This window comes from Panicum virgatum, chromosome 1K, assembly GCF_016808335.1.
Source record: "Panicum virgatum strain AP13 chromosome 1K, P.virgatum_v5, whole genome shotgun sequence".
Classification (NCBI taxonomy): domain Eukaryota; kingdom Viridiplantae; phylum Streptophyta; class Magnoliopsida; order Poales; family Poaceae; genus Panicum; species Panicum virgatum.
In genome coordinates this window covers 48,505,751-48,522,563 of record NC_053136.1, presented here as the reverse complement: position 1 = coordinate 48,522,563, position 16,813 = coordinate 48,505,751, and the positions used below count along the sequence as shown (strand labels likewise).

The following is a 16,813-nucleotide window of genomic DNA, read 5'->3' as shown; positions in this document are numbered from 1 at the left end:
ATGGAGAAAAGTAGTAGGCCAGTAGGAGTGCAAAGAAGGAGAAGAGCAGTAGTCTGACTCTAGATTTGGGGGAAGGAGAAGAGCAGTAGTCTGGCTTTGGGGAATGAGAAGATAGAAAAAGCAGGTAGCTGGTAGGAGGAGCGCAAGAAAAGAAAAGAGCAGTCGTTTGTTTGGGGGCCTAGTTGTGTTGGGAATCAAATTATTGGGGATCAACACTAGTAACCGCCGGTGACGGTTACTTGCCCAAAGAGCTTCCCACCCTTTCATCATGCCCCTTCATCTGGTATATATATGTACAAACAGATCAATGAAATATACAGAGATTTCACTCTTGTCATTTGTCTCTCATTTGTATCTCTCAAATACATTTGTGAACTACTACTCTAAACACGTTATCAGCACTTTCGCTCTCCACCGAACGTGAATACAATGGCAAGAACAAAGGGAGTTCGCGAGAAGATTAAGAGACATTTCTTGCACTACGACAACGCATATCGTTGCCATGTTTTGGATCGGTGAAGAAGCAAGCAATTTTTACTTTTGGCTTCTCCATCGGTGGTGAGTGGTTCATCTTAGGGCGTCGGCAATGGTAATAACTAGTACTTGCTACGTAGTTGGCTGATGTGGAGGTAAGAGATGAAAGAAAAGACTATTTTATACTATTGGACCCACACGCTGCTCTCACATGTTCTGGGCTATGTGAAATAAATTAACTATTTGTTCGTCGCTAGGGACTACTCTCTCCTACTTTTTTTATTGTCATGTCAGATCTAGTTACCTAGGCTGTGTTTAGTTGCAAAATCTATATCTCCAAACTTCACTATTCATCTATCATATTAAATCTTTTATCTCATGCATAAAGTACTAAATGTAGGTAAATAAAAAAACTAATTGCATAGTTTTGATGTATGTTGCGAGACGAATTTTTTGAGCCTAATTAGCCTATGATAGGACAATATTTACCACAAACAAACGAAAAATAATACAGTATCCTACAGTATTCGATGTGACCTTTTTTACTACTTTTTGCGGATCTAAACGTCATTGGGGACACCCTTATGGAACTTTCTACTCGTTCTTGCCGCTGAGACGACGAACCAGTGGAGAAGAACGAAGAAATTTATGCCGTACTGCGACTTCATCAGCAACAACGAAGTTGGCCTAGTGCACGTAGCGGCACCAACTTGCCGGCGGCCAGAACGAGGATTCGTGGCCCCATCGATTCAAGCAGCATGGGACTGCAAATCAAACATGGTACTCATTAATTATGGCCTTGTTTAGTTCCCACTCCGTAAACGCAAAAAAACCGTAAACGTAAAAAAATAAAAATGAATTTTACTAATTTAAAGTAATAATTGAAGTCTATTTACAAAAAAATTTTGCATGGTTGGGCTGTAAATCGCGAGACGAATCTAATGAGCCTATTTAATCCATGATTTGCAACAGTGATGCTACAGTAACCATCCGCTAATTATTAGTTAATCATGGATTAATTAGTATCATTAGATTCGTCTCGGGATTTACAATCTATTTGTGCAAAAAGTTTTGTAAATAAACTTCATTTAGTACTTCAAATTGGCAAGATTCCCACGAAATTTTTTTTGCGTTTACATGTTCTTAAATTCTGATGCGGTCTTCATGGAAGATGGAACTGCCGTTCCTCTTTTCTGCATCGGTATTCTTCACGGCGGTGCATGCTAACATTGGATGAGACTCAGAGAACACTACTGCCTCATCAACGTGAAAGCGACACGGTGGTGCTTGCAATTATTCATGATCGCACTGCACAAATGACGCATGCCAACATCAATTACGAGAGAAAACAACAGAAGAAGAGATGAGCGGTTGCAGGAATATGTCTCATCGATATTGAGAATGGTAATGTAACACCCAGGTGTTAATCGGTGTTAATCCTTGGTAATTAAGTTAATCATGGTCATTAGTTCAACTCACACGACAAATCACTAAACCCAAAAATTTTCCAGTCAGTTTGGGCCGGACCGGTCTGACCGGTCAGAGCTACCGGTCTGACCGGTTGAACTGGGTTCAACTGGTTGGGCCCACAACATTTAAATCACTCTCTCTTTTCCTCCCCACCAACTCCCTCACCCTCACCAGAGCCAGCTCAAGCCCGAGCTCCCTCTCCCTCCCCTCTCACCAAACCCTAAGTCCCAAATCCTCCCTTTCCACTTGATTCCAAGGCCAAGGAAGGATCAAACCAGCGTGGGGGAGCTTCTTCTCTACGATTCCCTCCCTGGGGAGCGAGGGATCCAAGTTCTTCGCAGGGGAAACACTCACCCAAGGTATTTTAGCTTGTGATGGTCGATCTCTAGTTCTAAATGTTTTTAGGAGGTTCCCTCTGGTAAAAAACATCCAAATGTATCCCTGGACTAGTGCCTATAAGGGTTTAAGAATTTGTGGGCGATTTTCGCCGCGCCAAGGAATCCTAGGTTTTTGGTCTGGGTAGGACCGGTCTGACCGGTCGGGGGGACTGGTCTGACCGGTAGGGGTCCGGACAGTCCGGCCATGTGTTCGGATACTCCGGATTTGTGGTAGTCTAGACATTCCGGGTTTAGGTCCGAATTCTCCAGACTTGGGAGTCCGGATACTCCGAGCATGTGTCCGGATACTCCGGATTTTTGGGTATTTTTAGGTGAATAAGAGCAATTGGGGTAGATCATTAGTAGTTGTGCTCAGTCAATGGTTATTTATAATTATAAAATCATACTTGCATTAACTCATATCATATGCATACGTGTAGCAGCCGCAGCGGAGGGGGTGGTGTACGAGGTGGTTGCGGAGCCACAGGAGCCGCAGGGGCAAGCCCCGCAGCAGGAAGAGCGGCGTGAGAACCAGGCCCAAGGCCCAGTTGACTCCGGTACTGAGCAGCAGTCGCAAGGCAAGCCCCGGTGCACAACCTATTAATTTAAATTATGACATATATATATCTATTACTTGTGCATTACGTATAGAAATTGGTTGAAACCCTAGTTGCATGATCCTTAGGTTTCCTTGAGTTTATACTAGTATATTAGGACGATAGTAATGCTATGCTTAAGAGTTCTCGGTAGAAGTCGAGTGACTTCTTGTCACTCGCGAGATATAGGATGTTTAGAAGTCGAGTAATTTCCGGTTACTCGCGAGATATGAGAATTATTTATATTTCGACACATGAGTTATTGAATGGATATAGAATGCATGGAAATTTGAGACTGGACGGGAATTGATGATGATGTATAGGTATGGCAGCAGGACAGTATTCCTGGGTGTCTTAGTCCCGTCTGAGTCGGTTAAGGACCGTACCGTTGTTGGCCCTGCTAATCATGTTTGAACTGTATTAACCGCATGCCGGGAGTAGGAGGTAGTCGAAACCGGTAAGTCTAGTACTGCCTCGCTTCGAAAGTACAAAACTTCATCACCACCCCTTAGGGCGAGTCGAGTAGTCGCAGAGAAACGGGATGCATATGTTTACTTTTGGTGGTCTCTCGTTGAGCTCGGCTGACTATATGTAGGTGGGGCTGTTCTGTAGTTCGAGGCGGGGAGGGGAAGGGTTGGTGCGTGTGGTCCGACGGGGTATACGCGTGCCGTGTTGGTTAGGTCCACCTTGCAAGATTAAATCGAATCGATTCGCCGTCAGTCACTCTCGGATATGAGCACCTTGGTTACTGCGTCGCATCGTAGTGTTGTGATGGAATAATAGTTATACCTATGATGATGCACACAATGAATTATTATTTATTGCTCCACTATGTTTGCTCTAGATTTGGTTATGCAAATATTAGACTATGATTAATTTATATAGAACTTGGGCTAAAATAAGGAAAGTAAGGAATTACTTTAGTCGCTTTTCTACAAAATAACCACCAAACCAAAATTCTTGCATGTCTAGGTATGTGGGCTAAGTTATACCCACTGGTCGGGTAAGTCTTGCTGAGTATTAGTTGCTCAGGGTTTGTTGCCACCATAGTTTATTTCAGGGCACCCAGACGTCGATTTCTGCCCCTACTGCGTCAAATTTATCCGCAGAGATGCAGAGGGGTGGGAAGTGGTGAATAGAGACCCTTAGATTAGAGATTTGGCGGGTTGCACACTTTGGGGCAGGGTGTGCAGCCCTCAGTTTTGTTTCGACCGGTCTGACCGGTGGTTGCTTAGGCCAGGTAGCACCGGTCTGACCGGTGAGATGTATCGGTCTGACCGGTGGTGTTAGAACTGAACCAGTGAATTAATGTAGTTGTATGCTTTCTTTTCCATTTGAGCTCGGCTACGCTATGTAAAATTTGTAAATTATGTAATTTATGTAAATTACGTGAGCTTGTGTTTTGAACTAAATTTGTAAAACTCTCGTTATCGGTTGTCATCCTTATATATTTTCAAGTATTTTGTCGTGCTTGTACCATCTATGCCCGCCTTCGCGTGGGACTTCCGGTGTTGTTTCAATCGGGCCGTGGGTTGAGAAAGGATCGCCAAATTAAATCATTAAGCGAATGCGCCCGATGTGTTCAAATGACGGTCATTACGTTTAATTTGGAGTTTTAATTTGACGGTTCCGTCACATGTAAGCACCAAAGACATATCTTGCCAACTGATTTTCGTTGGATTTGTCATGCTTCCCCGCTCTCAATGTTAGTGCCAGGGCCGTACCGGCAAATTCGGGGGCCCTGTGCGAAACAATGGACTGGGGCCCTGGTGGCCTAGTGAAGGATCATGAATACCAAACGATACCAGTCGGCAAGCGCGATATGCTGTGTGAAAGCACAAATATTAGAAGTCACACGAGCGCAATGTGCTGTGTGAAAGCACAAATGTTAGAAGTCACACGTGTGACTGATAGTTAAATCATCACATAAGGCCCAATAACTATTTTTTGTTCCGGAATTTTTTTTTTGTTGCTGGAACAATTGTTATTGTTTGGGCAACAAAAATTTTTTTTTCGAAAAAAAGTTTGTTCTAGCAACAAAGCATTGAGGGGTCTGGTTTATTAGGCCGATTTTATGCCCAAAACACGAAATCTTGAAGAGGTTGGGGTGCTGTGACAGGTACATTTGAGATCACACACGTGACCCCAAATAGCACCCATGTAAAAAAAGTCGCAAGTGATACGCCTACGACGATTTATTTTTTATGAGCAATTTGGACCATGTTTTGCCACAAATTGGGTCAAACAATCAACTAAATTAAAGTGTTTACATGACTATATCTAATATATACTTAATATTTTGGAAGCCCTTCGAATTCGGGGGCCCTGTGCGGTCGCACGGCCTGCACGTGCCCAGATACGGACCTGGTTAGTGCTCATCTGCACTAACGCTCCCTGGCCGTGGCAGTGCCGCGGTGGTTGTGGCCATGCTCGTCGCGGCCATTAACACAAGTTGTTGCTGCCCGTATGCGGCAGCAGCGGTCGGGGACATCGGCAGGCGCAGGAGCGATGCCGGCAGGGGCAGGGAAAGGGGCGGCGATGGCTGGAGCGGAGGCGGACAGTAACCGCGCTCGGCCACCGACCCCTATGGCTGTAAGCCGGAGCGCGCGTGAGCCAGCACGGTTGCAAGCCGGAGCGGCTTGGGGCCAGCACTCGCGAACCAGCGCACCTGCCGCATGCCTGTGCCGTGGTTGCGGGCTGGCGTGGCCGCGGGTCAACACGGCACACAGGTTGGCTTGTCCACAGGCCGCGCGGCGGCAAGTCGGCTCGGCCGAGGGCTGGGCTCGAGGGGCTGTGCCCGGCCAACGGGGCAGCACAACGCGTAAGGTCCAAAGTAGCCTGGCGTTCTCTCTACGACCTGCCGTAAACGAGCGGTGGCAGGACGGATTTTAGGCTTCCGTCCGGATTGAGTTCATGTATTTCTACTTGATCTCTGATATTTTTTATTATTGTACACATGTGTTAGTACTCAATTTTTGGTCTTTTTCATGTCACTGAAATTACCTTGCAATTTTAGTCTAGCCCAATTCAAATGCTTCATTCAATGCAATTCATATATTTTTTGGAGGGCCATGTCACGTGTCGCTTTCATGAATGATTGCAATCACCTCAATTTAATGTGTTAGGTGCCAGAGGAACTGCTTAATCTTTGGAGGGCATTCTAACTTTCATAAATTTTCCCAATCCTTTTGGTTTGCATTTGTCTTTGGTGTCGAAGAGTCACGTCTCGTTGCTCTCCGTTCTCGATTGTCCTCCAAGATGTGATACATGGATTTTACTGAGAAGAGCCCTTTTGTGTCATAATGCCAAGTTAGGAAATCATTCATGTTACAGTTATTGGGATCGCCAGAATATGGTCCTATTTAGATTTTTACCTGTAAATCCCGTAAACACAAAAAAAATGCCACATCAAATATTTCGACACATGCATAGAGTACTAAATGAAGTCTATTTACAAAATTTTTTGTATGAATGGACTGTAAATCGCAAGACGAATCTAATGACCTTACTTAATCCATGATTTACAACAGTGATGCTACAGTAACCATCCGCTAATTATGATTAATCATGAATTAATTAACATCATTAGATTCGTCTCGCGATTTACAACCCATCTGTACAAAAAATTTTATAAATAGACTTCATTTAGTATTTCAAATTAGCAAAATTCTTTTACAAAATTTTTATATCTAAACAACTAAACAAACCCTATGCTTCACATCTTCTTCCGAGAAGGCCAGAACACATCTAGTATTATGCTTGTCCCAGTCCCCTGATACGGGCGTGGTACACTGATACAGGCGCCAGCGCCACTGATACGTCGCATGGACTCTTTTTTCATCAAAGAAGATGAGCGAGAGAGGTGGCCCGGCCGGGCGCGCCGCAAAGCAATGCGCGGCCCGGCGGCAGGCGCGCGCAGAGCCCAGCGAGGCCTGGCGGCCAGGTGCGCGCGGCGGCACTCGGGCACCGATGCCCGGAAATATTGTCTTGAAAATGTTTATAGACTACAACGATCAGTGCACTGAAACAGATCAAGGTGAACACCGGGTCCAAGAGCGGAAGGTTGAGCAAGGCAAGACGATGACACTGGACCCTCCTGTCATCTCCTCCTTTCCTCTCGAAGCTTCCAGACCGTTCCCGTGCTCAAGTCGTCCACGGCTCTCGCTCGCTCGCTCGCTCGCCAACTCCTCTCTCTCTCTCTCACTCCCTCGCTTCTCTCTCACGCGTGTGCCCCGCCATGGCTGCCGCGGCCACGAGCCGAGCTCGCCGCCCAGGCCCGTCCCTGTGGGTGTGCAGCAGGTTCGACCGAACAGGGCCCCCAATTTCAAGGGCCCCTAAATTCTCAGGCAACAACTCATTAGGCCTATTAGAATTAGACAATCAGCCTATGTTTCCTTGTTGCTAGTGCTCGATTTGCCTTTTCTGTGGCCGCAGCGCACGTCTCGCCTTCGATCACGCAGCTCGCACATCGTCGCGATTATGGCCGGCCGGCGGCGGCTCCGCAGCGCAGGCCGTAGGGTAATAGCCTAATAGGGCATCGCCGCGACGCAACGACGACACACCATCTCGACGACTTGACTGGCTGACTCCGCAGTCCGCACGCCTGCAGGCTCTACCTCTACGTGTTGATTGCCTGAACCTGAACTTCAACAACAGTAAGTCACTGCTACTTGCTGGTTACTGCTACTAATGCTAGTCTTCCACAACCACAAGTCATTATACTTCTTTTGTTTAATGGATAAATGATGATTATGATTTATGAATGAATCGATAATTGATTGATGTTTTGTATATGTGTGCATCAGTTGATCTAGGTGTTTATTGTCTCAAGATCAAATCATGTCTTCTGCAAATCGGTCTAGAAAATATAATTCGGGTTCTCAAAAGCGTAAAAGAAAGCAAAGAATTGAAGATTAAATAGGTATGACTTGTTGTTTCCTGATGCTATTTCATATTATAATGTACATGTTAATTTTATGTTATGTTTTGCTAGTCAAGTAAGTAGGCCCCACTCTAGACATTTGTACAGGGCCTCCATTTTTGTCGGGACGGCCCTGTCGCCGCCGATGTTAGATAACTAGGCAATTTTCGGTATATTTTAATTACAAATATTACTACCAATTTCATGGCATAAATGAGTGATAATGTGTGAATAAGATATGTGCATGTGTTCATGTTATTCTTACTAATAAGCATGAATAAAAAGTTAAACCAGAATAGGTTTAGAGTGTACCCCAAGGCGGGACCAGTGCCGGAGGCACCGGTTGCGCCGTTACCAGCTGGAATAGACATGCTATTCGACTGGCCTTGCCTGAAGTAGTCGAACGATGTCGATGCAGGAAGAGGTTCGCAGTGCAGTCCCACGAACGGTCACCAGGAAGCAGACGAAGTAGTCGATCGTTCACGCCGGGAAGTAGAGGAAGTAGTCGTTCGTTCACGCCGGGAAGTAGACGAAGTAGTCGATCAAGAAGCGAGCAGTCGCGTCAAGACGCTCCCCAAAAACCTGATTGTCTGTGTCCCGTGCAGGACCTTCAGCGAGCAGAGGTTCCGGAGGCCTGCTCTCGCTAGAGCTGTGCGCGCAGCACTAGTGATGGGAACGGCAGAAAGCAGCAGAGAGAGAAGGGAGAGGTCTCCTAAGCAGGAGTACCTGGATCAAGTGTTGAAGTCTGTGTTGATGAGAGGAGGAAGGGGTGGTTTATATAGTCGTGGAGGTGCCTCAGGTTCAACGAACCTGGACGTCGTAAAGAGCTTTGATGAGCGGCAGTTACTGGTGTGATTCTTCAGTCATTACTGTCAATGTTTATTCATTGTTTCAATGCTCTTAACAGTAAAACATTCTCATCTCATCTCAGCACATCGCACCGCACCGCACCGCACCTGCACGTCACGTCCGGCCGCACACGCGCACCGCACGTCCGGCCTCGCCTCGGCCTCGGCCCGGCGAGGCGAGCGAGCGAGCGCGCGTGTGGTTCACCGACCTCCTCTTACCGACTTCACAAGTGGTGTACATGAAATCCACCCTTTAAGTCGGTTGAGATCCTCCTCAAATCCCGGTACGGAATTAAGCAATTGATTCCCTAGCATTTAATAATGAGCTTTAAATTCTTTTATTATATTGATTAGCATAAATGGGCCAACCCATAATTCCAACAGCCGACGCCCAGAACCACCTGCGGCCACGAGCAGAGCCACCACCACCGCCGGCCTAATCCCGAGCTGAGCCAGTGCTTAGGCCCTTTCTTCTATCTTTTGTTCCGTTTCATCTTCTTCCTCACCGTTGGTGGATTTCGATTCACCCTCTCCGGTAAGCCCCGCTTCGATTCCTCATGGCTGCACCTCCCCACCGCCGCCCTCCTCCGATTTGGGTGCTCATCCATCCTTTTCCCCTCTTCTACAGGCTTCCCGGCGAGCACCTCCACCCGTCATCGTCTCTGCTCGCCGTGGCGCCTCCCTGTTGCGCCGTTCCTTCGTCTGCGCTTTGGGTGAGCTCCCCCTCACCCTGGGCCGCGCTCTGCTCGTGCTGTTCTGCCCCTGCTTGCCGCTGGCGGGAGCAGTGAGCCTCGCTGCCGTGCTTGTGCGTGATTCTGTGTGGGTAGAATATGAACAGTAGAAGCTAATAACAATAATTGTTGTACGTGTGTGTTTGAGTTTGTAAAAATCATAGAAAAATAAATATAGATCCAAAAATAATGAAACTTGTTTTGTTAGTTTCATCTTTCTTAGATCTACTCATGAAAAATATAGTTTTGCATGTTACTATCCTGTAGATTTACTTGTGGTTTAATGTTGCAAAAGTGAATTAAATGCTTAGTTATTTGTGTGATGCTCTAAAAATGCCAAACCAAATTTTGTTAGGCTCCTTGTGAAATGTTCTTTCCAATGGTACAACTTGCTTGCATGAATCTTGCATGTTGGTTAGGGTTTTGTTTCGATTTCATGCTTGCTGTCTGAAATGTTGTTTATTGTATAAATATTTGTTGAAAATGATAAAATGACAAAACCACTTTTGTTAGCCTTGTTTACATGTTTAGTTCCTGTGTAAATTTTATGGAAATTGTTTGAACTCGTTTGCATGTTCTTTTTTATTTATCTTGTTTAGAGTAGCTAAAAATTGATATATTTATGATTAATTCTAGAAAAATGTTGTTACTGAAAATCCAATTTTCATGAGTTCTTTGTAATGCCCTCTATATGCTCAGTTTATCTCATGATTTGTGTGAACCGTTTGTTATCCTAGTTTCGAATTGCTTGCCCTAGGATTATTTTGTCTAGATAGGGTTTAATGCTCGATTGGCGTGGTCATAATTGTGTATATGCCATTGCATGTTATTTCATCCATGTTTCACTCATAACATGTCATACTTATGCCACCGCATCATACTAATGCATACGCATCACTTCATGCATTATAGTGTCTGAACCGTCGAAAAACGAGCCCGTTGAGCCTATCGAGTCCGTCGAGCCTGAACCTGGAGTCCAGTTTGTGGTCGAGCCTGAAGTTAACCAAGACAAGCAGCTAAGCATGATCCCTTGGACCTATTTAATTTGATTAGTTTAGTTATCTCACTTGGGTATTGTGGGGTTATATATATTATGTACGTACTGCATTTTTATACCTACCTTAATGCATTGTCCTTCCTTAAATTGTTTAACCATGTCCTTGCCACATGTTAGTCAATTAATAATTTAATTTGACTAGATGCTTAGCCCTGCTTAGAATACTCATATTGCTTACTAGAAAGAATAGTTTGGAGTATTACATTTACTGGTTACCTTTGATCGCACTGGTTCGGCTTGGTGGTAAGGGTTTGGTAGTATCGAGATCTGAGCGGAATGGTAGGGCCTAGAGAAAAAAGTCACATGGGCATAGTCCGCTTGGATCGTTTAAGGACCATCCGTGGATGCCATCGGCCTTGAGCAACTTTTCTTGCTACAACATATCCAATATAATGGTACGGATGAGCCAATTATCTTCTTTGACTTGATCATTGATATGCAGTCCTAGATATGTGGCCAAGGGTTATGCAGGGAGGCTTAGGGGTGTCCCTAGTGGATCTATGTGTAGGAAAATTTAGAGATGTCCCCGGTGGATCTAAGTTACTCCACGCGTAAGCTAGGTGTGAAGTTCAATGATCGAGCCTTGTTGGGAACGGTTGACGTGAGTACCCCCTTGCCCGACGTGATCGGTTGGGTGAGTCGCATGGTCCTCGCGTCGTGTGGGTAAAGTAGTACACCCTTGCAAGGTTTAAATCAATTCGAATTGCCGCGCTCTCGGACATGAGCAAGCTCTTGGTTCATCGAATTCTTCGTAGAGAGTTTTGGTATTGTTGGCTTTGGTTCATGTCACATCTATGATACATTATATTTATTATATTACTCTCTTAGTCAACTAAAACTTTTGAGGGTTCGGGCAACACTAATTAATTTTGCTAGGTGATAATCTAGAGAGAGTCCATGCTTATACAATAATTACTTGACCTTAAAACTTTTATTTGAGCCTTTGCATGATCCTTGTTTATTTAATCGCGTAAGTCTTGCGGGTACCTTTTGTACTCAGGTTGTTTTCTAAACCTAGTTGCAGGTGAGCCGGAAGTTGTGCTCGGTTGATGTGGCCGCAATGGTGCCCTTGAGCTCGACACCATTGTTTGTTACGCTTTTATCAATTTATCCGCTGCGTAGTTTATCTCCATGAGAGCATTTAAGTATAATAAATTCTAAATTCCGATTTAATATGGTTTTCGTGAGCCCAAGGCATGTATTATAAGTTAGTTTGAACCACCTATATCGATTTTGCAATATTAAGTGTGTAAAAATTGCTCATTGTGGATCATCGGTAAGTTACGCGTTTGTAAAACAGTACGTGTGCTTAATCCTGGACATGTGGTAAATACGTACCGGGACTATCGGGTTTGCTCTCGTTCTAGGTGACTTGTGTTGAATAAGTGTCTCTAAGATGTGGATTAGCACGTGGCGTGTCAAGGGACGGACACGTGCTAGCCCTCATTTTAAAAAATTAATTAATAATTTCATCTCAACCGAATGCAAATTGGATCGTTCTCGCAATAAATCGCAGCATTGAAGGTAGCAGCAAGGCTGTTAGTCGCCGACGGCAGCCCAAGGGCCGAGACACTGAATGCTGGTTGCTAATCAACATGTGTTAATCATGTGAATTAATCAGGAGTCGTGTGCACTACTCTACTCGTAGCAGTTTTTGACATGCCTGACTACCAGCTCGAGCAGGGACGCGGCGAGCACGCACACGTACGGCGACAGCGAGCAGGTTGGCGAGTAGTCACGCGGCGAGCACGCACATGCAGACGGCGAGCAGGTCCGCGAGCATCAGGTGGGCGAGCAGTCACACGGCGACGGCGAGCTGAGCCGCGACGAGGAGCAGGTCTGCGAGCAGTAACGCGGCGACCACGCACACGGCGACGGCGAGCTGGTTGCAACCGGAGTTATTCAATTATTCTGGGCCTAGTATTTAAATTGGTCTGAACTCAACTCAACTTTCAGTATGAGACTAAATTCGCGCTGCTACAGTAACTCCGAATTTGGCCCGGCCCACTCTCCCGTGGGCTGTTACAATCATCCCCCTTAGGACTCGACGTCCCCGTCGAGTACCAGACCAACCTAAATACCACCAGGATCTCCTCTCTTGGCCACAGGATCTCCTCTCTTGGCCACGTCCCATATGTCTAGTGCTAACGGTCCCATGTACTACGTCCGTGCGTCCAGTGCCAACGGGCCCTGTGCCACGTCCATGCGTCTAGTGCCGGCGCATCCCTGATGCCCGCGCATATGTGCCCACACGCGCCCGCCCACATGCCGGTGGCATCTGCGATGACGTGTGCTCATGCCCGCGCACTTATGCCCTGCTAAATAACTCTCTTGCGCTTTCGTCCTCGCTTCGCGCAAAAAATTGCAACCGGAGTTATTCAAACTACCCTGGAACTGGTATTTAAGCTGGTCTAGACTCAACTCAACTTCCAGTATGGGACTAAATTCGCGCCGCTACAGTAGCTACTACAGTAACTCCGAATTTAGCCCGCCCACTCTCCCGTGGGCTGTTACAGAGCGGTCACGCGGAGAGCACGCACACGGCAACGGTGAGCACCCACACGGTGACGGCGACTCGGCGAGAGCGGCGAGCACTCAAACAGCGACGGTGAGCAGGTCCGCGAGCTGTCACGCGCTGTGCACGCACACGGCAACGGCGAGCGCGGCGAGCACTCACAAAGCGACGGCGAGCAGGTCCGCGAGCTGTCTCGCGGCGTGCACGCACGGCAACTACGAGCACACACACGGCGACGGCGAGCAGTCACGAGGCGAACACGCACACGGCGAGCAGGTAGAAGCTGGTGGTGCGGACGCCGTTGCAAGCAAGGCAGTAACTTTGCTGTTGGTGTTCGGCAAAAGAAAAAGGAACTGTCTGGTCGTTTGGCCGTGCACGAACCGGACTCCGTTTTGCATTGGCCAGCATGTATTATATGCATTGCTTGGATCATTTGCACGTGGATCCGGTGGATTAAGCAAGGGCCCAACAAGCACGGCGTGAAGATGCCTGCGGAATAAAAGGAGCCTATTGTGAAAAGTGATAGAGAAGCACAAGCAGAGGCAGCCACCATTGCGCCATGTCGAAGGTCACCTGCCATGTCGAAGCCCCTCACCCCCTTTGGCATCCCACCAAGCATGGCCGGCCGACGCCTGCACCGTGTGCGCCGCGGCGAGAGCACCAGTCTCATCGGCGTCCTTGGGCAAAACGGAATAGATGGATAACTTCTCAGGACGGATCAATCAGACACGGCGCGCGTGCATACAAGCGCCGGCCTTCTCGATGGTCGCCGGAGAGCAATGGCAGCGGAGGCCGCCAGGCCGGAGAAGCAGCGCGGGGGGCGACGACATGGCATGAGGGAGGCGAAGCGCTCGGAAGCGTTTGCATCGGTCTGCCTTCTTTAATCCCTGCCGCTAGTATTGGATCGGACGGTTCAGCGCACCCCAGGGGTGGACGGTAAATGAAATGCCGTCCACCCCGGACGGTAAAGTGGAAAAAAATTCGATGGGGACGGTCCGCAAACTGCTGATCGTGAGGACCCTCTCCGGATGGCCGACACGTGGCTACTCTAGCAATCCGACGCCCGCTGCTCACTCGGCTCCCACGCGGACGATCCATCCACAACGCTCGGCTCGCAGGCTTCCAGCTGCGGTATGGCTAGCTCGCAAAATCTGCCAAGCACGCGGAATACGACCACGCTTAGATGTCCGTCTATCCTTTGCCGAAACCATATGGTCGCCAACCTCCGCGCCTCCTCATTCCTGCTCGTGCCCGAGGCGGCGAGGCCCGCAGCGTCGCCGTAGAGGCCGCACTTCAGGACGGCGTGGTGAACTGTGGTGATCAGGTTCGGGGTCACCGACTCGACGGGAAGGCTAAGACGGCCTGGAAGATCGCGGGACTCGTCGGACGCGGCTAGCCTGCTAGCTCTACACACGATTCTCCGAACTCCGAACAGAACCACGCTCCGATCAGCTAGCTAGCTAGTTACTGGACTTCTGATCTCAAATATGGCTGGGCGTGGATGGCGTAGAAGAGCGTGATGGGTTGATATTGAAGAACAACCGCTGGGTTCTCTTTTTGACTTAAATTACCCTCAAGATCATGGCCGTCGTCGACTCGTTGGCTTCGGACTAGATGTAGTGGGCCATGGCGAAGAGGATCGAGCAGGTGCGTCGGCCATGGCGAAGAGGATCGAGCATGTGCGTCGACGTGCCACCGGAACTGTCACCGGCGCGATGTGATCGGTGAAGGTCTAGATGCGCTTTTGCCCAGAATGAGCGCTGCGACCCTGGCTTGGCTGTAACGAAGCCAGCCGAGAGCCTGCGAGCCGAGCGTTGTGGTGAGGATGGATCGTCCGCGTGGGAGCCGAGTGAGCAGCGGGCATCGGATTGCTAGAGTAGCCACGCGGTGGCCATCCGGAGAGGGTCCTCACGAGCAGCAGTTTGCGGACCGTCCCCATCGAATTTTTTTCCGAGGAGGGGGACGCGCTCGGGCCTTGGGATTATTTGGGTATTCCTTCTTTAATCTCAGCCGTCAGCAGTGGATCGGACGGTTTACCGTACCCAAGGGCGGACAGTAAATGAAATACTATCCCCTCGGACAGTAAATGAAATACCGTCCGCCCCTGGTCACGGCGCCGCCACCCGCCGACGAGCTGGGAAGTAGCGAGGGAACACAGGATGAGGAACCTAGAGCTTTGGAAATCCGTAGGAAGGCCACACAACAATAGGGGGCGCCGCCGTGCCGGCCGGATGTCGCGTGGAAGGATGCAGTCGATCGGTAGAGGGGGGAAGATGCCGCGGCATGAGGAGGAAGAGAGAGGTGACACAGAGCATGGCGGCGGCGGTGGGGCGCTGCCGAGCTTCGGCGGTGGGGCGCTGCCGAGCTTCAGCTTGGTGACTCTCCCGCCATTGCTCCATGTCGAAGGTGCAGACCTTACATGTCGAAGCCCCCTGCTGGGCCTTCTTTGGTTGGCTAGCACGATTTGTGCTACGAAGGGAATCTTGCATGCATGAGCCACTAAATGAAGTTTATTTGCAAAAAATTTTCACGGATGAGTGTAATTTTTCGCGACGAATCTAAAGATGATAATTAATTCATGATTGGCTACATTAATGCTACAGTATCCATCTTCTAATCATGCGGTTAAAGACCTCATTAGATTTGTCTCGCGAAGTAGCGCAAGAGTTGTGAAGTTAGTTTTGCAAACTGCTTTCATTTAATACCAGTAATTATCGGCCAAAGTTCCCTAGCACAACTTATGCTAGGAACCAAACAGGGCCGTAGTATCCCAAGCATGGCCGGCCGGCATATGCACCGTGCGTGCCCGCGACAGAGCACCAATCTCATCGGCATTGTTGAACGAAATAGAATAGATGGATAATTTCTCTGCAGAGATTGAGCTGACGCGGGGCGTGCATACAAGCGCCGGCCTTCTCGGATGCTCGCCGGGGAGCAATGGCAGCGGAAGCCGGAGAAGCAGCGCGGGGGACGACGACATGGCATGAGGACAGGGAAGGGCTCGGGAAGCGTTTGCTTTGGTTCGTCCTTGTTTAATCCTGGCCGCTAATATTAGATCCGACGATTCAGTGTAGACAGGGGTGGACGGTAAATGAAATACCGTCCACCCTGGACGGTAAATCTAAGTACGTCTGCCCCTGGTCGCCGCGCCGCCACCCACCGGCGAGCTGGGAGGTGACGAGGGAACAAAGGATGAAGAACCGGGGGCTCTCGAACTTTGTATGGTGGGCATGCAGCCACGGAAACTCGCGCCGCGGGAGCAGGATGGCTCGCGGTCAGTTGGCCGAGCACGCCCCAGATGCGTGGCCGAGCAGCGCTAGGCCGGCTTGACGGTGATGGCGACGCGGCTGCCGCCTGCCCGTCCGCGTAGGCTGGAATGCGTCCAGTCGTCCACGCGGCGAGGAGGCAGAGAGAGGAGACGAAGAGCATGGCCACTGTTGGGGGGCGCGCGCGGCCGAGCTTCAGTGGGGGATCCTGGCCTGCGCTACTTCAGGTCAGAGACGGTGGCGGCGAGGCGGCGCAGGGAACGTCAATGGCGTATTCCAATTGCCAGTCCATCTACGAGCTATGACGACATGATACTTGTCTGCTCTCTTGCTGCAGCTTACCTGATTCACAGGGCTGCAAAGTGTAAGTGTTGCAAGGATTATGACTGATTGCAAGTCTGAAAACTGGATTGGATGCAAAACTGGGAACAAATTGCTAGTTTATATATCTGAACTGAAACTTTTTTCCAGGAACGGGCAACAAATTGGAAGCAAGCAGAGTATAGGCAATTGTCTCCCTGATCTCAAATGTTGTGCATTTTGTGTAGGTAGGAAAAG

The 16,813-nt window shown here is 48.6% G+C and overlaps 1 long non-coding RNA gene across 1 annotated transcript; it reads left to right on the top strand.

Annotated features, from left to right (window-relative positions):
* The first annotated feature begins 9,075 nt into the window (after nt 1-9,075).
* On the top strand, nt 9,076-10,617 carry LOC120649838. The gene is made up of 3 exons (XR_005665392.1): nt 9,076-9,221; nt 9,315-9,399; nt 10,330-10,617. It is a non-coding gene; the product is annotated as an uncharacterized LOC120649838 (long non-coding RNA).
* Nucleotides 10,618-16,813: the final 6,196 nt, after the last annotated feature.